Source organism: Amblyomma mixtum, chromosome 4, assembly GCF_055824585.1.
Source record: "Amblyomma mixtum isolate Tamu chromosome 4, ASM5582458v1, whole genome shotgun sequence".
Classification (NCBI taxonomy): domain Eukaryota; kingdom Metazoa; phylum Arthropoda; class Arachnida; order Ixodida; family Ixodidae; genus Amblyomma; species Amblyomma mixtum.
In genome coordinates this window covers 129283897-129306720 of record NC_143015.1, presented here as the reverse complement: position 1 = coordinate 129306720, position 22824 = coordinate 129283897, and the positions used below count along the sequence as shown (strand labels likewise).

Genomic DNA, 22824 nt, shown 5'->3' with positions numbered 1-22824 from the left:
TCCGAAGTGCGCCAGCTTTGGATATAATAGAGGAGAAAGAAAAAGAACGAATCGAAAAGAAAAAGAAGAAGCGGAGAAAGCGGGAAGAGGAGTTGGCGGCGGTAGCAGACGACGTGCAACGCTGCCTGCATCGTGCCTGCAGACGATACGAACGGTGTCGTTAGCAGACGAGCACTAGCGGTAATGGCCGCAGCGGAAGAAGAAAGAAAGGCCTAACGGTAACTCAATGAAGCCTGAACTCACACTAAATAGCGGATGGCAACAGTGGCGTGTTTCGCGGTCTAACTATAGGGAACTGGCGGGTCTTGCCTATCCTCTTTCTTTCTTTGTCCTTTCTTGCGATTGCTTTTTGTTTTTCGCTCGGTGTCGTCTTTTCAGCGGCTTCGCTTTGAGCCGTTCGTTTCAGAGTGACTCTTCGCTCCATGCACTTGCGCCTCTTCCTTGCTTTTCGCTGTTTTTTTTCTTAAAGGCCTCTTGAAGCGAGTCTAAGAAGCAGAACCAACAGATGTGGATAGCGGCTTCTGTGTCGCCCTGTACCTCCTTGAGGACTGCTTCCTTTCGCTGTCGCGTTCCGTGAAAAGACGCCTGAGGTTTCTTAAGACTCTGTGTGAACAAGTAGAACGATATCAACAGTAGAAAAAGGTTTCTTGAGAACGTAAACCTATGCTTTCCTTCTTGGTTTCTTTCTTTCCTGTTTTTCTTCATTTCTGTCTGTCTGTCTCTCTCTCTCTATATATATATATATATCTGTGTGTTTGTGTGTCTGTCTATATATGTACAGTCTTTGTCAAAAGTAACCAAGCTGCATGGTTTTGCTTCTCAGTCGTTTATTTAAACTATTATGCCAGCCCTCAAGCTCTAAATCTCTGCATGGTAAGGAGAACCCTTGCCTCACCGTCAAATTACTTTTCGACTTTAAGGAAAGCTGTAAAGGCTCTACTATACAAATGAGGAGCAAACCATGCAGCCTGGTTGCTTTTGACAAAGACTGTACCTGTCTATATATCTGTTGTTTTTATACTTTCTGTTCACTCATGTGTCTCTTTTTGTATTGTCGGCCCCACTTTCAGTTACTCTTAGTTCGTAACTCAAGACCTAGCCCATTTGTACCATTTATGGATGGAATGAAACTTTCAGCAATAAAGCTCAAGAGAAGGAGCGAACCACGTGTTTTCAAGAATGTAGAAGCCGAAGAAATATACAAAATGTCACAATGGCTATCACGGAGACGTCCACGTCCATGGCCCCGTGTTATGCCTTAGATATCAATGAGCTAGGTGCTTCAAATTATTACGGCTTTTGTTCAAGGCTTACTCGTTGCACTTGGAACTTCCTTTCTTCACAAATGGTCAGCATCTTGACGGGAGCAGTAAGTCTGTTCAAAAATTACCTCCCCAAATCAAACAGCCTGAACAAAACGACTGTGATAGTTCTCACTTTCTCGGGGTACAGCCCTCATTTCTCATCTGTCGCTAGGTAGGCACGCATATAAAAGCGCTGATGAACGGGGTGGTTTGCCTAACGACCTAATAGCAGATCTCGCAAGAGTAATGACTCGTAATAGACAGGTTTCGTAGTGCTTGAATCATGCAGAAGCGCGGGACGCGATCCGCCTCACGACCCAAAACACGCAATCCAGCGCAAATTACGAGACAGCGAGGCCGATGCTGTCTGGCCGCTCTGATGTTCGTGCATACGGTGAAAGCCACGTCACTGTCTAGACAATGCTGAGTGTATGCGCGTTTGGCGTGAGAAGATAATTGCACGTTTCAAGCGTACCCACGTAATACCGCCATCAAAGAAGCTCATTTTGCTGTCGCTGCAAGCTTTCAGCCTCACTATACGTATAGGCTAGGCAGTTTTCTAAATCGTCATTGTCTGCATTTTGTGTCTCGGTTCCAGGAGGGGTTTATAAGCACTTACGTAAAAAAAAATCATCCAAGGCAATCGGAAGTTTTTCGAAGAAAATTCCCAGTTGTCTCCGCTTGTTGATTCAAAAGATTTTAGGCCATGGTATCGAAACTGTCCTCTTGAACTGTGCCGTAGACCATGATCTCCAGGACTGCTAGTTCAATACTGGCCTTCACTAAGTGAGGGTCCCCTTTACTTCAAGCATTCAATTTTTGAAAATCAGTGACGGGCTTCCCTGAAACACCTGGCACATTTCCATTCCCAATGACACATCCCAGCGCGAGTGTTCCAACATTCCCGCCTTCCTGGATCACGTGAACCGGATCTCATTACCTAAAATGGCGGATCCTCTGCAGCGTCTTTTCCTTGCCTCACATGTCCCTCACGACTCTAAGATGAACAACGTCTTCTTCGGCCACCAGTAAACTGCGGGAGTGCTCAGCTGCGGCATTCGATGGCAACTGCAGCTACCCAGCCAAAAATCCCCGTATAGTTAGTTATACCTGTTACATAAGATCGCAAGTTACACAGCGATATCAGTACAAAGTAACTTCCTCAGGTGTATGTTGCACTCTCGTCGCTAACTCCACCCTACCCTAAATTATAATGTGCGGAAGCATTTCTCGTTGTCACTATAAAAAGCAGTAAATCCATCGCCTCACAGGTCTCGCAGTCAATAAAAAAGAACAAGTTTATCCAATAGCTTTGTGTACGGTTTGCTTTCTGTACTCTACAGAAACCTGGTTGCCAACTATGACCATGTGCATGCTCACACGGGCTCCTATCCGAAGGAGTGCTAATCCAGATGCGGTATTGAAAACATACCCGAAAATTATGGCCAAAAGCATTTTTGAGCGAGAAACAATTTATGAACACCGTTCTTCATATAATGTAAGATTTCCGTATAACAATCAACATATACGCCGACCACCCGACGGCCGTCTTCAAATTTTTTTTTTGCTATCAGCATTTTTGCTATCATCAAAAGCGTTCATTATTGGTTTTCTATGGCAGTATTGACTGCTCGATGCGATTTTTTATTTATTTATTTATTTACAAATACTATTTATTTATTTTCAAATAAATAAATAAGCGATCGATGGAAACACGTTAAAGTAAGACTTTTCTACACGCCAAAAGAAAGGGCCATTAGCTTCAATATTTCCATATGAGTATTTAACAATTTTTAAATATTCAAAATTTTTCTCCCAAAATGTTGGACATTTCACGGCCAAGAGCAACAAGGGTTTCAAGTTTTTCAAGCAGTCGCGGGACCTGCAGGCGGCGCTTTCGATGGACATGTGCGGAGCGGCCGTCACAGGCATTGAGGCTGAAGCTTAATGATGTCCAGAATGTGGCAGTATGAGCTCAGAATCGAAGATGTAGATCGTCTATTTTAGTGCACGCGCATGCATTTTACATGAATGACCCTGCTTCGCAGTTACGGGTAGTTGGCTATTAACGGTTTCTACTGTAGAAAGGCGCGACATGATATCGAAGCAGCGTCTCTTGCGCTCAGATATTAGAAAGTAATCATTGGGAAGAATGCTGGGTTGAGACAACTCAGTCCATATAGACTGAAATGCATTAGATACACATAAACATATATTCTTTCTGGTTTGGTTTGGTTTATGGAGTACAACATCCCAAAGCGGCTCAGGCTATGAGAGACGCCGTTGTGAAGGACTGCGGGAATTTCGATCACCTGGGATTCTTTAGCGCGCACTGACATCGCACAGTACAAGGGCCTCCAGAATTTCGCCTCCATCGAAATTCGACCGCCGCAGCCGGAATCGAACCCGCGTCTTTCGGGTTCGATCCCGGCCGTGGCGGTCGAATTTCGGAAATGGAGTCGAAATTCAGGAAAATGAACCCTAAACATCGCTTTGATAGCCAAGTGTTAAAAACAAAGTATTTTCCTCGGGAAGGAAACTGACATTACTCGTGCAGGAGCCCAGCCGCAGAAAGTGGTCCTAAACCAGAAAAAAAACTGATATAGGTGGGTGGGTGACGAGTGTTAAGCCTAAGCCTAAGCCTAACGGCTTGCGCCATTTTTCCTGTGTCTTCATTTGTCCTGGTCTTCTCTACTGCTGGGCCACATTTATGTTTTGTTTGAGGTGACTGAGTTTCGCGATGACGTCTGTGTGCCCCTCACTTCATTAAAACGGCTGGTTTGACGGCAAAATTGTTTGCTTCCCTCTTGGATATCGTGCATGCGCAGTCCTTGCCTCATATTTCAGTGTTGCAGATACCTCAATGGCCGGAGTGGCGGTAGTAGCACATCACGTCTATATTTGCCAGCACTCGTAATACGCACATTTCAACTTTGTAGTCAACCTGCGAAATAAGAAATCGGGCGTTCAATAGCTGTTCATACGCCGGGCTCAAGAAAGCGGTCGTTTTTATAGTAGATGTCATTTTATTTTCTGCTCGAAACATAAGACGAACCAGATCGAGAGTCATGGCCTTGCAGCATCACTTTTCCATGCGGATTCACGTACGAACGATTGTCTGCTCAGTAATAAAAGACGGTGCTCGGTAAACCCGTCCGCACTGAAGACACTCGGCGAGTCCAACTGAACATTCTGGGAGAGAGAGTCCGCTATCAGCACTGAAGATCCGCCTCTCCGCACCGGATAACACCCTGCACTACCGCGCCCGCATCTAATGCAAAAAGCAAAAGCCGGCCGAATCCGTCCAGATTGCACGTGTCAGGAATGAGACTCAGCCAAGAGGCTGGTGGCGCCATCTGGCCCAGTCTCGGCGAACCACGGAGCACCGTCGCAGCCGCCGTTGGCCGAAGCGGCGGCGGCAGCGGAAAGCACGTGGAGAGAAAAAGCTGTCCGAAGCCGTTCGCAGTTGCGCCTGTTGCTTGACACGCGGAAAAACGTGCAACCGAGCTCGATAGGGCCGCCCCAGTGGCTTGCTAACGTGGCGCGCGCACTCTCTTCGTCGGAGCGGTTCTTCGCGAGCCTCGGTCGCTTGGCGGTCTTCTAACTCCGCGTGTCTAGCGGGGAGGCGTAGCTCGCGGCTATAGCCTCCTGTGCTGCTACGGTCCCGATCTCACGTTTGGTTTTCGTGTGTCAGTGGGTGTTGTGTGTGTGTGTGCGCGAACCTTTATAACGGCGCGGACCCGATCACTTTGTAGGAGACTGAGAAGTAGCTACCAAGCAGCGCCCCCAGAAGTCGTCGACGAACCTGCGTCGGAAGAAAGAAGCAGACGAACTCTTCGAAGGTTCGCCTAGTGTCGTCTGCTACTCATACTCTGCGAAGTCCACCACCGTTGTGCGTTATCGTGCTGGTGATTCGGATATATATTTCTGCGTCGTGCTTTTTTTTTTCTTCGCTGGAACTTCAAAGCCTTCAGTTCTTCAAACGAAGCCTCATCCGCTGCCGCCGTTCAAAGGAAACCGGTGCGGAGGTAAGTGTATTTTAAACTTTTTGTTTTTATTTTTGTTAAATTTACCCCCGTTTTCTCCTTATACCGCGCGTTTCTTTTGCTGTTGCTTATGTGGTATGTGTGTGTGTGGCCTGCAGAAAAAGGGAGGAGAAAGGGGTCTGGGTATCTGAAAAAGGAACGAGAAAGAAATAAACAAGATGCGAAAGTAACCGCTCTTGGGCGAACACTGTTTGTTGGCTTTCGGCGCGTCTACACGTTCACCGCTCTCCGTGAAAACCCGCGCGGCGTCAGCGCTTCTACTTTCGCTTTCCGTGGCTCGCTTCGCGTTTTGTGGGGTGAGAAAGAAATCGCTGCCGCTCGGGCTTTGCAAGCTCATTCTCCTGCTGTAAACAGTTTCCATTGTTTTTCAGTGTTGGCCAGTCATGATCAGCTCAAGCTGGAAGGGCCATTACTAGCAAATTATGAGCTTTTATGGCTCTTCTCGGAGGGGGAAACTCAGTTTCAGTTGAATTTCGAACCTTGGCCATCATTTCTTAAATCATAGGGAAAACCGATTTCTACGCGAAAAAGCGCCTTCAAGAAAGCCTTGGATAATAATGGTAATAAATAAGTATAAGAAAGGAAGTATCTGATTCGGTAAATTTAGTTTTCTGGGTTGAACCCATAATTTACACACCGTTTCTAGAAACAATGATTAAAAATAGAGCGTTTCATCTCCGCACAAAACTTAATCCTAATTGCCAATTGCTTCGTTCTAGGGAAAGCCACCCGAAAGGTCTCGATTTCTAACCTTTTCTTCAATAATCCTATTTGTGCCCGGTTTCTAATGAAAAAAAAAAAAAAGCCGACTTTTGCCTCCCGAATTCCAAGAAGAATGAAGCATGACAACGGGGGGTCCTAAATTCGGCGTGTAATTCTCGTGTTGTAAGTGTAATGCTGTTGTCATCCCGTCCATATGAACTTAGCTTCGCCTCAGCGACGGGCGAAAATTTCGCTTCATAAAGAAAAACTGTTTTTCTATTGTTTTTAGAGTTCCTTGCTAACATATTATAGCCTGGTTAAAGAATGCAGCGCGAAAAGACAGGGACAAACGAAGAAGTGGACAGGACTGGCGCTGGTCCTGTCCACTTCGTTTGTCCTTGTGTTTTCGCGCTGCATTCTTTAACCATGATCACTGACCAACAAGCCCGAACAGCCACTTTAGTTTATTATAGCCTGTTTGGGGATTTCAATGAGGTTATCCAGGCATGGGCTAATACCATTCTGAGAGTAGTACTTGTATGCGAATATTGCGACTGAAGCAGAAAATACACAGAACCGAAGCTGACATCTTTTTTCGCTCTATTCTCCGGGGTGAAAGATAAGCTTGCGCAGTGTTGTAAAACCACCTTATCACTTAATGCCTAACTGCTTTTGTCTGTCGGTCGCTTCGCAGCTAAGTAGAAACAATCGGAACTCAGTTACGTCCGAAATGAAGCTAAAGCTGCAGTTATACTGATCTCCAACATTCTTGTTTACTCTCGTTTTCTCGCTGCCAATTACCTCACTTGCTTTAATTATAGTAACGAACCATCGGACGATAGATATAAACTTTCGCAATTAGGGAATAAAATCAAATCTAGTGTATTCAATACATATCCTGCTGTCTTATTTCGTTTTATTTACTCCGATTATTCACGTAACACCAGCGTCACAGCCTTAAAGAAACGCGCAGGTCTCCAGGATTTATGTCTCCGCCGTAAAATTGCACGACTGTCACTTTTTCATAAACTTTATCATCATCCATCACTTCATAACGACTTTTTTTCTTTGCCTACTTCGATTTTTGACCGCCGCGATCATCCCTTTAAAGTTAGACGTTTCACGTGCAAGACATTTATCTATGCGCATTCATTCTTACCACGCACAATATCTGACTGGAACACTCTGCCTTCACATATCGCAACCACCACTGATCCTGATAAATATTTTAAACTTATATCTTCAATAACTACTGCTTAACTCTTCGCATACATTGTTATTTTATTTGTTCATGGCTTCCTTTTTTACAGGGTTTGTTACTAAAAAGATTCATTGTATTAGTGTTCTGTTTGTATAATTTTAATAATGCAGTAATCTTCGTTCTTTGCCGCGCTGCCATTCTTTTGATTCTTTTGCTTACTTATATCTCATGCAAAGTGTCTTATTTGTGCTTTTGATTGATTCTTTTGCTTACTTATTTCATCCAGTGTGTCTTATTTGTGCTTTTGTTGTTTGTTTTATATTTGTGGTTTTTTTTATTCTGTTCAATTGCCTGTGCCCCCCCCCCCCCCCCCTATGTAATACCCTCTCGAGGGCCTTTAGGGGTATTCTGTATAAAATAAATAAATAAATATAAAGGGAAGCATGTACACTGATTTACAGAATGGGATGCCATACTCCGACACTGTACTGGGATTCCAAACAAGTAACATGCATAAAATACTGTTACTGCCCGCCACAATACAATACAGTGTAATACAATATTGTAATAATGCGATAGGAACAGCGTGTTCAGTAGTCAGGTTATGGGGTTTAACGTCCCAAAGCGACTAAGGCTATGAGAGACGCCGTAGTGGAGGGCTCCGGAAATTTCGACCACCTGGGCTTCTTTAACGTGCACTGACATCGCACAGTACATGGGCCTCTAGAATTTCTCCTCCAAAGAAATTCAACCGCCGCGGCCGGGATCGAACCCGCGTCTTTCGGGTCAGCAGCCGAGCACCATAACCACTGAGCCAGCGCGGCGGCAGCGTGTTCAATAGTTGTCCAAGGTATATATAGGAATAGTCAATTCGTAAAAAATAAATGGAAGAATGCAAGAAAGAACAAAGAGTGGAGGAAGCTATTACGCGTGAAAACTAAAATCTTTCAATAATCTTGTGAATTTGAAAAAGGCAGCGCATCATTTCACAAACAATGGAAAAGTATCAAAAATTTTATGGAAACAAAGAACAACGTAAGTTGTCCGTATTTAGTATAAACATTTGATAGGAGCAAATTATTGTTTGAAGTAAACGAGGTGGTATTAACTAATGGTAATCCGATAAATATAAAGAAGTCGTGGATTTGTTAAGAAAAGTATGATTCCCGCATATGAGCGAAATATGACAAATTCCTCGCGACCAAGAAAAAAATTGCATGCACACCAATACGCTGGTACATAAAATAAAATAATTACAAAATTCGGAACGGCACCACTGCCTGTCTGTGCAGCAGTGCAACTACAAAACTTCCGTGTAATTCTGCCGTTAGGGTTAGTCGTTGCAGTGAGTGATCTTCCAAAAGGCTCCTACGTCTGTGACGGCCGGCGCTTTGGCCTTGCTTTTATATATAGGTTTAAAAAAACGTTGTGTCTTCAAAAATGGGAGTAACGTGTACTCTTCGATGATAAGAAATGAAAACTATCTAGATCTTTAAAGTATTTAACGCACATGGTACATCGTGCATTATAGGGTTATAAGGGTCTTTGACATCTCCTGCAGGAGTAGGCACTAGGAGGTTAGCGTCAACTATTCGAGAATTAAGAGACCCCTTAAGAGAATTAAGAGTCCCTGATATGTAAACACCGACTTCCCTCTATCCCTGCGAATTGCGTCTGCAGGCTAAAAAAGGCTTGCAAACGCAACGGCAGGCCGCCACCGGTATATCCTTTATGTGAAGTCTTTCCTGTGACCCGTTTGTCATTGAGTCTCGCTGCTAGATTGATTCGCCGAAGCAAGAGAAAGAAAAAAAAACGTAGAAGCATTCGGGAATGAGTTGCGAGAAATGTTTTTAATGGGAGTGACAGCTGTTGCTGTCGTGGACGACGTATCTATCTATCTATCTTTTTCTTCGGCCATGTGTTCAGCGTTGTCAGTGACAGTCCCTGAAATAGATGTCGGCCGAAACAAAAGAAGCACGGTATAGTGGTCTTTCTCTTCGCAATATACGCGGCGCTCGAAAAGGGCCTTTGCCCTTCGCCTACAGGTACGGACAGAATTAAACGGAACACTTAAGTCTCAACAACTCAGTTTACCCAGTTGAAAAAGAAACGACAGAACCGTGTCAAAACACGTAAAATGTTTAGCCGTCTTATCGTGACGACAGGTTTTTTCTGCAGTTTCGTGGTATTCTTCTGTAGTAGTGTAGTTTTTTTTCTCTCTAGCACTTTTCTGCAGTTTGTAGTTGGGTAGTACTTTTCTGTACTAACCGCACAAAGTTTTGTTGTTACTACAAAATGCTTCTGTCGTTACTACATGTTCATGGGAAAAACATTACACAAGATCTGCACTGATGACAGAAAATTTTCTGTAGTGCTCTTCGGCTGGCATTTCTATAATTTCTGCGTCGAACTTGCAAGCATAATAAAATTTAGAAAAAAACTACACGGGAAGCAACAAAAAAGGGGTTATGGTTCATATCTATAAAAAATAGAAAAGAAATTTGTTTAATACTTTTTAAGGGACAGGAAGGAGCGGTATAGTCGGATACAACTAATGTCTGCACTGAAGCTCTGACCACATTCGAGGACCCCGACCCGAATTCCTCCTTGATAAAAAGTACACCAAAGCTTTTCTTGTTACCTATTGAAGAAGCTAATTACGAGACAAAATTATAAACTCAAGAATATTGATGCATCTGGCTTGTTTGAAAGCGTCAAACATTAAAGAACTCAACATCAAAGAACATCAAAGAACATCAAGGCCTCTTCCGACGCCAAGCTACTGGCATACCGTTCCCTCGTCCTTCCTGTGCTCGAGTACAACATCCTGTGTTGGTTTCCGCACACACAGAAATGCGTAAATAAGTTAGAAAGCGTCCATCGGAAAGCAGTAAGGTTTATTTTTAACAAATATAAACGTAATGACTCTCCAACTGAACTCTTAAACAAGGCGAATCTCTCCACTGTTAGTAACCGCGCCCGAACCTCGCGCCTTAAATTCGTCTTTCTCCTCTTAAACGGTGCTCAACGCTAGATTCTCAATAGATTCTCAACGCTACTTAGTTCCTTCACCAAAACGCAATACCAGAACGAAACGCTCACAGCATTTAACAGAGTATAAATTCAATACTGACACCTTTCGTTATTCATTTTTTCGGCAAGCGATTAGGGAATGGAATATGCTACCTGCAAATGTTGTTATCTCTGAATCTCTGAGTAGTTTTCTTTGTCACCTGTCATAATTGTTTATTTGAACTTTTTAGTAAGGCTTTGCTTGTACTTTTTCGAAAAAATATTTTTTCACACTGTGCTTTGTTTTGTGTTTAATACTGCGTCTTCCATTTCGAAACTGTCTCCCATGATTATCCCTTTTACAATGTTATTTCAGTTGTGTGAACCTCCTTTGTGAGTTTTTTTTTTGTGACGTACCTAAAAAAAAAACGAAAACAAACATGTACCCATTCCTGCAACAGCCTCGAAAGAGGTTAGCAGTATGTTCCAAATAAAAATAAAATAAATAAACTGATTTTCTTCACTATCGTTATTGGCCAGAGGAGTAATACAGGACGCCGCGGACCGTGGTCCGCTGTTACCAACTTCTTTTTCAAGTTGTATCCTGCCAATAACTGTCTCAATGTAGATCTGCATCGGAATGGCGCCTCTGTGGAGGAGGTTGTAAGAGGAGGAAAAGAGAAACAGGTGCCATAGTTGAGGCCTCTAATAATTTCGACCAGCAGGGTTTCCTCAACGTCCACTGATATCGCAAAGGCTTTTGGGAAAGGAAAGGCGCAGTAACTGCCTCACCCAAGTTAGACGCCAGAACAGCGCAGTGAGGGAAATGATGATGGGGAGAGGGGACAGGTGAAAGAATAAATATGTTCGCAAATATACATTTGTTTAATATGGCGCGAAATGCTGTGTTAGTAAAGTGAAAAATTTATATGTTTATCGGGGGCGCAAAGACTTATCAGATTGTTGCAGTACTCATTGTCCGGGATGCACCGTGCATGACAGGACTATTTAATAACTGCTGAGTATGAAGGACGCCTGCTGGTTTGGGAGAGGATGCAAGATTCTTTTTTTTTTCTTTTCACGGAGCTAGCGTGGAGGTCGTATAACCGCTTTGCACAGGAGGACGATGTGGTTTCACTAACGCTCGATCAAATGATTTGACAGGTCACCCATGTTGCCGTTCGTGCCGACTCGAAATGGCGTGTTTCCTTTCTGCTCGCAGTTACAGCGCTTTAGAGGGATTAGGGACGTTAAACGGTTTCACGAGGCCCAGTGTTCGCACTGGTTCACCTGGACGCAGGTTAAGCACAGGTGCTTAGCAGGTGTAAAGTGACCTTCGTGCCTTACCCAACATCTCACGTGATCCTAGCCCACGACAAAACCATCATCATCATCATCATTTATTTGACCCTTAAAGGCCCCTGGGAGGGGGTATTACATAAGGGGGTGGGGGAGTAGTACATTCATCATGACTCGCATTGGTGGGGAAAAAAAGAATTAAAAAAAAAGAACAAACAAGAAAACACAGACAACAAAAGCATAAAGAGAAATAAAGTCACGAAATAGAAATGAAACCATTTATACAGCAAGATAACACATCAGACGTTCTTTAAACCTTACTGGATCGCTTTCAATGACAACCGATTCTGGAAGCCGATTCCAGTCTTGAATAGCGGCTGGCAAAAAAGATTTGTTAAAGGCATTAGTTGATCCGTGTAAACGTTGGATGCTCATGGAGTTGAATAAACGGGATGACGTGCGCACAGGATGGACTAGAAGGGACTCGCGTAGGTTAGGAAAATTGTGATATAATTTGTGCAATAAACATAAGCGAGAAACTTTGCGTCTAAGGGCTAGTGGGCTGATAGCGATGGATGACTTGATAGCGGTAATGCTGTGGTGAAAATCGTAATCTGAAGTAATGAATCCCACTGTTATGCACCTACTTGTGCTTAGATTTCACGGCGGCCCGTTATACCGTGTCTAAGACGGGTATCCCGAAGCGAGTTTGAAATAGGGCTCAAAGCTGGAGAAGTTTTCATGTTCGCGAGGAATTTCTTTTTTTTTTATGAAACCGGCTTCGACGTCGCACTAAAGGAAAAGCAACCGGGCTTTGAATCTGCATATTTCGGTCCACTTTTTTTCTCTCTCTCTCTGTCTCCGCAAATTGGGCCGATCACAACGGCGCCCCGACTTTCCTCGCGTATTTCGCGAGAAGAAACTGTTTCGAGTTCGAAGCTATACACACACGCCTTACCTACTTCCCCCTCCGCTTACGGCGATAGAAGGAAGAATTAAATACCGAGAGAAAGAAAGGGGGAAACAAGTAAAGACGGCGTATTAAAACTGGGGCGGAAGCCACGGCGGACTCGCAAACTCTTTCCTCTCGTTCCTCGAAAGAGAAGAAGAGGCAACCATCGCGGCATGCCGAAAGAGCGCCCGTTCCGCAGAGACGTTCGACTGCGCCCGTTCCACAGACAACGCGCCTCTGTCGAGAGACGTTCGACTTGGCCGCGCATGGGCCCGCGTCTCGCCGCCATTAGACGCGTTCCGGAACGAAGCGCAGCAGCAACTATAAGCGCTGTATACTTTACCGACCGGTAGCTCCTGGCTTGCTAGGAAGGAAGAGGGGACGTGCGCAGGTTACGCAAGTCAAGTAGCGCAAGTACGCGCATCGTCTCGCCCGCTGCACGAGCGCTTAAACTTGGCGTCGAGTTTGAAACTCTCAACTCTCTCGGTGGTAAGACGAATACGAAACATTCTCCCCTGTCTACTGCATCTCTTCCCCTCCTTCCCTCTTCCCCGTCGCGCGGTGGCTTGGTTGCCGATTGCAGCGTCTAGGTAATGGAGGGTTTTAGCATACCGCTACCGTATACCGCCACCGCAAGCCGCCATCACCGTACGTGCACACTTGGACTCTCGATGCTTTCTGCGCGTGCGTCGCTTGAACTTGGAGCTTTTGGTTCATTCGGAGAGACGCATCGCTGTACCGTAGTCTTGTATTAGTCAAGTTCCCCTCAATTTCAACTCCGCTTAATTCGAACAAATTTTGTTCGAGTTCGGAATATCGAGAGCCGACGCACAATGCTTCAGCGAATGAGTTCGCTGCAGTGCCTGAAGCCGACCATCCTTTAGGATTTTGTTATATAAAGACTTCGCTGCAGTACACAGAGGCCGTCTGGAACCCTCGTGCTCGTATTCTAATAATCAGTAATTCGTACTAATTAATTCGAGCTATCGGTTTGTATGACCGCAATTTCTGATAAACCGGAAGTCCCGGTTTAGCGAATTCGAATCAATGAGATTTTCCTGTTGAAGGACAGGATCGATGACCTCGCTGTTCGGCAGGGCAGGTCTCCTGTACCATTCGTTGTGCGCAGAACAACAGCAGGCCTAAAATTCCTCTCGGAGTCTCGTAACAAGGGTCTGAAATTGGACATGCAGTCGGACCTGCGGCTTCATGGACGAGTGTCAGCTCGTGTCAATCATCCTCGTGTCATCCGGCCTTGAATAACGAGAGTTGATGCACTCATATTTTTATGTCTCTGAAACGACAGCTAATTGACACTGAACCCCCGTGTGTTAACGGTATGCAAACTAACTGAACTTTTTATGCGCAGGTTGGTAGCTGCAATTACTTTTTGCACGATATCTATGTGGCGCTTCTACGAGCATTGTGAAAACAGCCTCCTCCCCCTTACCACAAACCCATACATATGTATGCGAAAGGCACATAGATATGTGCCTTTCTGTTGATGTGCTTCATGTTCGCTCTGGTCGCTCTTCTTTCAATGTTTTCGTTTCTTTATTCCGAAAACTCTTTACCTTTTAAACATTTTTTTCTTCCTCAGGTGCGTTTTTTTCACTCATCAGGGACATATAACAGTTATTAAACATTTTAAATCGTGGGGTTGAACGTCGCGAAGCAACACATCGGCTATGAGGAACGCCGTAAAATAAGGGTTAATTTAGAGAAGCGGGGGTTCTTTAACGTGCTCTGACATCCCACCGGACACAGGTGCCTTTCGCGTTTGTCCCGATCTAAACGCGGCCGCCACTGCCGGGTATAACAATAGTAGGCAAATTCAAGAACTAGACGAGCCCCTCATTGCATGGACTTATCTGAAATGTGCGAGCTGCTTCAGCAACTGATATAATCCTTCACCAGTGCAAGGTTGCCGACCACACGTATGTCTGGTTCACCTCCTTGCTTCTGCTTTCCGCGCTTTCCTTATCTCTTTCTACACCGTGCTCCTTTAAATAGCCGTAGTTGTCACGAGGGAACACGCATACAATAATCGCAGGGGGGGGGGGGGGGGCACAATTAGAACTGCTGAAGACTGAAACGCCGACAACAAAATGAGCACGTTCTAGTTACGGGAGATCAAATAAGGGTTCCATTTATCTTCCGCTCGAAAGGGCGGGGACCGCTCTTGGAAAGTGATAAGATAACGAACCGGGCCGTTACTTCTTGTCAGGCTGTAAACGTTTTATTGGTTTCTAAGTTCGCGTTTACACTACCCCTTCCGCGTATCACTGGCGGTGGTACAGTCTTTCTCATGTATATGGGCCACCGGAATCGCTGCTGGAAAGAGTATTGAGACTCTTGTATTACCCTGATGTGCCTACAGTCTGGAGGGGCGAGGGGGACTGTTCTCTCACCCACAAGAGCTGTACGCATTCAAAACAATGTGTAGACTCGTGCACGTTTGCAGCCTAGGGTTCTTTACAAGCCTTTCGGTTGTGCAGAAAAAGGCGACTAGAAAACATTACAAGGCGGTCCCTTTGAGGAAGGCTGATGTGTGCGAAACACACTGGCTCGCTTTGAATGAGGAGAGCAGTGCGAGGGAGTTGTTTAAGAAAGTGGTTAATTAAACGCACACAATGATCGCGATAGCTGCTGCGGTGAATTGTTGCATTTACATCGCGCGGCGCACGGCAAGTTTTGCGTTTCGCCTTTACTGAAATGCCTGAGATGCCGCCGGGATTCGATCTCACGACTTTGTGCTCAGCAGGCGGGCGCTGTTGCCATTCAGCCGCCTTATTGCTGGTCCGAACATGGAGCGTGAATCTAAACTAGTCTTTCGCAGTCTACCATGCCTGAAAGTTAACTCTCTGTGCGGTTAACGCTTGCTTTCTCACGATAACAAAGCCTGACCTTTATCGGCAGCTTCCAGGAAAAGCAGACGAACTCTTTTTACGGGCGCAGACTACGGTATATTGAGAATAAGCGTTAGCCTAAGTTCAGGTGTTAGTTAACGCGAATGGACATTAAACTAGGGCGTTAGGCGTTGGGGTGAGGCAGTTTGCATGCCATAAAATGGAGTGCAGCCCTGGTTACTATGCCAGGCGGAGTGCGAACTTCCAAGGTTCAAACTCCCTCTGTGCTTTCCGGAAGCGATAAATTTCTTCGTTAAAAGAAGTAAATAGTAAAAGGAATTGCCCCTTTCCGCGGTACAACGGCGACTGTGGCAGAGCGTTCGGCTTTGCCGAGAGAATCGCGTAGGTGCCTTGAAAACTGTGAATTTCAGCGTGTACGGCGTGCTTGCAAGGGGAGGGGGGGGGGGGGGGGGGGGTGAGCAATGGAAGTCGTTGTGTAAGGCCGGGCATACAAGTGCTTTCCGACAGCTATTGAATCCTCTGCGAGCTGTAGGCTCCGAGTGCCAAGTTAGTAGAAGGTAACAACCTGTCGTGTTGGCTGCAAGCGCCTATTTCTCTGTTTGTGTGGAGTTATTTCGAGATGCCGATTGCAAAAGGAACCGGAACGATCCCACCATACTTGCGAGAAGTCCTCCGTGTTATAGCCAAAAATAACTCTGCGATGTAGGCTGAGTTGTTCAGACTGTCTGAACAGTTTTTGAATCACAAATGTATTGCAGCATTTTGTGTATTCAATCAATCAATCAATCAATCAATCAATCAATCAATCAATCAATCAATCAATCAATCAATCAATCAATCAATCAATCAATCAATCAATCAATCAATCAATCAATCAATCAATCAATCAATCAATCCGCCTTCTATAGAATTCTGCAATCAAAGCAGCACTATAACAGCGTCGTCTAGGAGAATAACAACATGAGGTTGTTTTTTTTTTCATTAGTAATACATCTTTATAAGGCAACCATGAAAAGAACATGAATATGGGGGCAAATCTGGATCAGGATACAGGAATGCAAATACAAATGCGTTCACCACATGAGCTATGCATGTTAGGAAAACGGAATCGTGAGAGATGACCTAGTTCTAGAAGCGAACGCTGTCTTATCACCAGAGCTCCAGCGCAGAGATTTCTCATTTATCCAAGACAATGGCGACGCTGACGCCAGAAGTGCGACTCATTTGTCGATAGAGGTGCTGTAGATACTACATCAGCCGTTTCCTGACCTTTTCTTTGTCGTGTCCTCTTCCCGCCTCGTTACGACGCAGGCTTCTCTGGGTGGCGGGGTTAACGACTTTGCTCCCTGATGTATACAAATGGCGTCTCATTCGGTGCGCTTTGTCGCCACCGAAACCTCGCGCTTTCCTCCTTTGGCCAATAGGTCGTCTTGTACAGGTCACGTGATGTTTCATTACAGCGTGAGCTGTATAAGGTACAGTCTTTGTCAAAAGTTTAGAGCCCAGGGGGTTTGCTTCTGAGCCTTGTAGTGGGACTCCTGAAGCATTCGTGGCAGCCCTACCCATTGGAGAAGACAGGACCAGAAATCTTTTTACCTTCAGGAAATTTGGAGCGCTAGAGATGCATTACGAACCACACAGTGTGGCTCAGAAGCAAACCCCCTGGGCTCCAAACTTTTGACAAAGGCTGTACGCCGTCCGCTTCGGGGCGTTTGGCCGTTCGCACAGGTGCAACTATGCACAGGATGAGCGCAGGTGCAAAGCAGGCGTGGATTATCTTTTGCACAGGTGCACATACGTACAGTCTTTGTCAAAAGTAACCAGGCTGCATGTTTTTCCTTCTTAGTCGTATATTAAAGCTATTATACCAGCGCTCAAGTTCTAAATCTCTGTATGGCAAGAAGAACCCGTTGTCACCTTCAAAGAACTTCTTGATCTTTAGGGAAGCCGTGAGGGCTCTGTTATACGAATGAGAAGCACACCATGGAGCCTGGTTACTTTTGACAAAGACTGTACCTGTACGGGCGGACTGAGTGGAAACGGGAGAAGCGGGCACCGGGACGCTATGTTATTAGGCTATTACAAAAACTGAATGATTAATTTTAATAGCAGGTATCGCAGTGGCCCGGTATCCGCTTGTGCCTTCATTTTTGTTCTCATGACCTCTGCGGCGTGTTCTTGTTCGGCAAGCCACTCACGAGGGGCACAGGTTCGCTCCGTTGCCAGTTCCTTTTAGATGACCAGCATTACAACCGACATCTCGACACCGAAGCTGTCGCACCCCGAGAGGCCTTTGAACTCCTATTTACAGGCTTGTTTGTTTGTTGTCTGCTTGTTTGTCTGATTGTTTACCTAGCACTGGGAGCAGCTTCTATACAAACTATTCCTTTTATGGCTTGACAAATATATAAAAAGATGAAAGTAAAGGCAAGGCCACTGATCCTTTCGGTTCATTCAACCAGCGTGTTTTGCCGGGGTAGGCAACGGGGTGGCTCGAACAGATGCCGTTCGTAGGGCAGCAGACGCGAAAGACCAGGAGCCGCGGATAATACTCGGCTGCAGGGATCTCAGAAGGTCTTTCTGTCACAACACCGCACTTTTATTGCTAAACGTTTTCGCCATTTCTCTGCTTGTAAATTTATGCCTGGCTGCATGCTGTTCCGCGTGTCGGGTTTATCAGCGGAGCGTTTCATTCAAGCAGCCGCGTCGTCTGCCTGGGTTGGACTTTTTTTTCTTATCTTTGAGTTTGTTTTATTTTTCTTTGTATATTCGGGTTCCTGAGTGTCTCGACCTTTGTAGACATGCCGAGACACCCAGATGGACCCCGACCGCTTATTACTGGGCGTGTCGCATTTCACAACCCGGTCTGCCGCGCTGTCTGTTTTCTTTGCGTTTTTATGTGTATTTGTCTTTCCTTTTTCCATTCAAAGCAAGCAGGCCTTGCTTTCCGTCTGATAGCAGCTGCAAGTTCCTGCTTGTTGCCTGTGCTGTGTCGTTTTCTCCTCTCTGGCTTGCTCTCTCGGTAGCGCACTCGCTCGCTCACTCACTCACTCACTCACTCACTCGCTCGCTCGCTCACTCACTCACTCACTTACTCACTCACTCACTCACTCACTCACTCACTCACTCACTCACTCACTCACTCTCTCTCTCTCACTCACTCACTCACTCACTCACTCACTCATTACCTCACTCACTCACTCACTACACTCACTCACTCATTACCTCACTCACTCACCCGCTCACTCACCCTCTACCCCACTCGCTCACTCTATGACTCCCTCACTCACTCTCTCACTTACTACCTTGCTAACTCACTCACTCCTCTTTCCCTCACTCTCTGACTAACTCACTCGTTCACTACCTCACTCTCTCACTCACTACCTCTTTCATTCTCTCACTACTCTCACTTACTGAGTCTATGCTACATTGGCATTCACTTCGGAGTGGGTATCACGGAGTCTTTTTCGATCATGACGTCACGAATTTGAACTGAGTGGTTAGAAGAAAATGTTCTGGTCTTAAATCCAATTTTCTCGGCAGCAAATTGCGCTGCCGATCAAAAGTTTGCAGAAATATACACAGCGAAATTGTACCAAGCATCAAAATTGGATGGAACCATTTTCATTGTATCTTTAATGCTGCCTTGTCGTTACGCATTCGCACCGGAGACGTGCCTTGAGTTGTCGCGCTGGCAGGCCGCCCAGTCCCTTATTTCACGTTCGGAAGACGAGGCCACTGTTGAGACAAACGCAAATCTTGTGAATTACGCGAAGGAGCATTTCGAGTGGCAACAGTTTGTAGCGAGCAATTGTCCCTCGAAAGCTTGGCCCTTCGTACGATTTCTTTCTTCTCAGTCATGACGCGACACTTCAATGCTACCAGAGCGAGGCTTGTGGCACGCTTTTTGCCTATTATTCTGCGGCTCGGTTTTGAAGACCTTTACCTGCTTCGGACACCGGGAGTTGTTAAAAAGTTGAAGAGGAGGAGTAGGAGGTGAGGTGGTATGCGGAGGGGAGGGCATGGGTGCTGAACATGCAGGCTAATGATGGTGGTAAGAGCACCTTTGCTGCCTCCATAAGCGCTCCGAGGCATGACAAACAAGGTGATTTTCCTGGCTGAAAGAACAGTTACACGGGCCAAGGTGAGCAATTCACGTTAACGTGCTGGATGAACTTGTGGAGCTTGTGTTACTGGAGGAATTACGGCGAAGATGCATGACGCGCTGACGCTATGGTCGAAGTTTTTTCCAATATAAAACATCCCATGAGCTCCATGTGAAAAGTGAACAGTGAAGACACGCTGTCAGCAACCGCCCCCCCCCCCGCCGCTTTTTCTCAGGAAAAAGAAAATAGCAGTAGCGCAAGTGAGCGGCTTTGGTGACAAGGTATCTGCGGGAATTTCAACTCGAACCACTTTACAGCGCTCACGCCTTCTGCACCGTCGAGGTAAATCTCCTTCGACCGAAATGACTGCTTTAACTGCCTCCGCGTGAGAGAAAAGCGTTAAGCTGCAGTCGCGCTCCAATGCCCGCGAAGCGTGTATACTCGCGTAACACGCTTCGGTGAACGCGCACTTACTTTTGAGAAAGGTGAAAAGACAGAAAGAGGATGAAAGAGATAGTTTATTTTTGTTTTTTTTTTTCCCTGGCGCTCTCGAAACTGTGAGCCCTACTTCGCGAGTCCATGTGAGGCGCCATATCCTCGCCACACCTTGCGTGCATTATAATGTGCGCATCTGTTTTTTACGTTGTTGTTAAAAAACTTCGGGGACACAAGGCAATTTAAGAGCGGATAGCGATGGTATTGAGTTCTCCACTGTTGCTACTTTGGTGTTTCATTTCTTATGCATATTGGGGTTGCCTCTCAGACACTGGTCAGCACTATGGTCACGTGACCGCTCAGTCTGGTTTGCTGGTTTCCAGTTGTTACACTGTGATAGTGTCACAAGGTCATGTGACCACTATTGATCAATCATCAATTTAGTCACCACATGCCACGGTTGGCAGGTTGTGACGACGTCATAAGGTCATGGGACCTCTCAATCCGATGGGCCGGTTGCCATCTGCCACGGTGGGCAGAACGTGATGACGTCACAAAGCCAAGACGTTTTGGAAGGCCTAACTGGCTATGATTCATCGTAAGGTGAACAACACAGTCTGACACACACGCAATAGGACTAAGAATGAGACCAACTGAGCGCTGTGTTCGTCTCATTCTTAGTCTTGATGTGTGTGTCCCAGATTGTGCTATCCAGTTCATGACGTCAAAATCTAACGTGACCTCTATCGATCAGCCAGGGGATTTCGTCTCGTACATCGGCGTGGTTTTGGTCTGACGGCAGCTCAAACGCAGTCGCATTTACAAACATCATTTCTGCATCCTGACTGCCTTGAAGTCAGAAACCTATCAATGGGCTCTCACGCAGAGTCATCTTTTCAACAATGGTCTAGCAACATTTGCCCTCTGAATAGCCTTCCAAGTTGGTTGCTTGACAAAATCAGGTTCCTTCGCCTAGCAGCTAAACAAATCAGGCATCACCATCATGAGATTATTTTTAGTTTTGTTGATACAGTCTGTCACGCGTGTATTTAACTAAATATGCGTTATAATACATTGTTGCGTGTTTCCGAAGGCGTAGAGGCCCGTACTACAACGCATGGAGATAGGAGAAAGAATGAAATGTTCGACCTATGGCTGGAAAAGTTTTTTTCAACGTTCGTGCGAACACACAGACATGAGAAATGTGGACAAGTGTATTTCGGATAAAGCTGTAAGAGTCAACTTTCTCTCGATTCTGGGAAGAGTGTGTATATATATATATATATATATATATATATATATATATATATATATATATATATATAGAATAGAATAGTATAGAAATAAAATATGTAGGTGCTCCTTGGTCCTTGAGAAAAGAAATAACGAGAAAAGAAGAAAGGAAGAAGGAAGGAACGAAAGAAAAAGAGAAAGAAAGGAATAATGCAGGAAAGAAAGGAAGAGAGAAAGAAAGGAAGGAAGAAAGGGAGAAAGAAAGAAGAGACGCCGTACTCGTCGACGGTATGCTTCCACTACAGACTGAACACGCATTCACTTAGAAATGCGAGAGACTGCGAGGTCAGGATATCTTGAGGGCTAGAGAAGAAATATGCGAATGGGCTGGACTACGTTGCTCTTCGTCACTCCCGGTAAGAAATCTCCGTTTTGTTTACACTTTTCCGACTTATAAATCTACAGTCCTCACCGAAAGTTTATATGGCGCGTGTGCGCGGAAACAAATTCATTGTAGCCGCGCATAGCGACCCGGCTGGAGTTTCAAATTAAAAGCTGCGGATGGACCATACACATTCCTTCATACCTTCATGCATTTTATGCCATTAGCTGCTGTGACTGCGTCGAAATAAATTTGTTTTTTTTTTAATATTTCGCCCCCCTTCCCACCCTCGCTCGCACACCTGCCGTCCCAGGAACGTTTGCCCCAGACTACACAATTGCGGAGGCAAAGAAGAAAGCGTCAGTCGCGAACGGAGGCCCGCGCGCATGCGCACTCCGAGAAGTTGTCAAGCTCTTTCTCGCCCTATATACATTTTTCTTCTCGGACATGCTCTGCTTCCCACGCTTGCCCGAGCTGGCGCGCGCACTATTTTTGTGCGCCGCGGCGGAGGGGCGACGCGCTACTTCGTGCTTTGCTCCAGCGACGCTGCGGCCGAAGTATCACTCGCTACCTTGCGCCTTCCCGCCTTCGCTGTTCTAGTTGGCGAGTGCGTTTGTATTTTTTGTTTGCCTCCGAGCTTTCTTTTCTTTCTGTCTTTCCTCTTATCGTCAGGCCCATTTGAGTGCTTCGGTGGTGTTTATTTTGTCGTTTTAGGCGTTCAGCTCCGTTTTGTTTTGGACAGACGCAAATAAACGCGGGGAAAGTGTGGGGAGTTGGCTGGACAGTACACAAGCCCACGCACGCACGCACGCTCACACAAACACACACACACACGCACGCTCACACACACACACACACACACACACACACACACACACACACACACACACACACACACACACACACACACACACACACACACACACACACACACACACACACACACACACACACGTTCTTTGTCTTTCTCTCTGTCACTCGTTTTGTTTATTTCTCCTTGTGTTTTCTTCTTATTTTCACTTCACTGTGTCTTGCCTCTCGTTTCCTGGATTCTGCCGCGTCCGGTGTTTGGCGCTGCGTTCGCTTCTTGCGTCCTGAAATCGGGCTCTTTTATGGTGTTCCGCGCGCTTTGAAGTGTGCCCGTATATACTGTAGTCAACCTACCCCATTTTCACGCTTTTATGGGGGTCCATTAACGTTCCTTTTGTTTTTCTTCAGGCGCGAGCACCAAGCTTCCACTTATGCGGGCGTCTTGTGCGCGAGGGAACGTGCGCGAGCTCTC

At 45.7% G+C, this 22824-nt stretch overlaps 1 protein-coding gene across 2 annotated transcripts in view; it reads left to right on the top strand.

Annotated features, from left to right (window-relative positions):
• Positions 1 to 4737: 4737 nt before the first annotated feature.
• The window catches only part of dimm (basic helix-loop-helix family member dimmed), a 391032-nt gene continuing 372945 nt past the window's right edge, over positions 4738 to 22824 (top strand). For both annotated transcript variants that reach the window (XM_089587989.1, XM_089587988.1), the window contains exon 1: positions 4738 to 5332. The gene's annotated coding sequence lies outside the window, so the exon portion shown is untranslated. The remainder of the gene's footprint in view (positions 5333 to 22824) is intronic.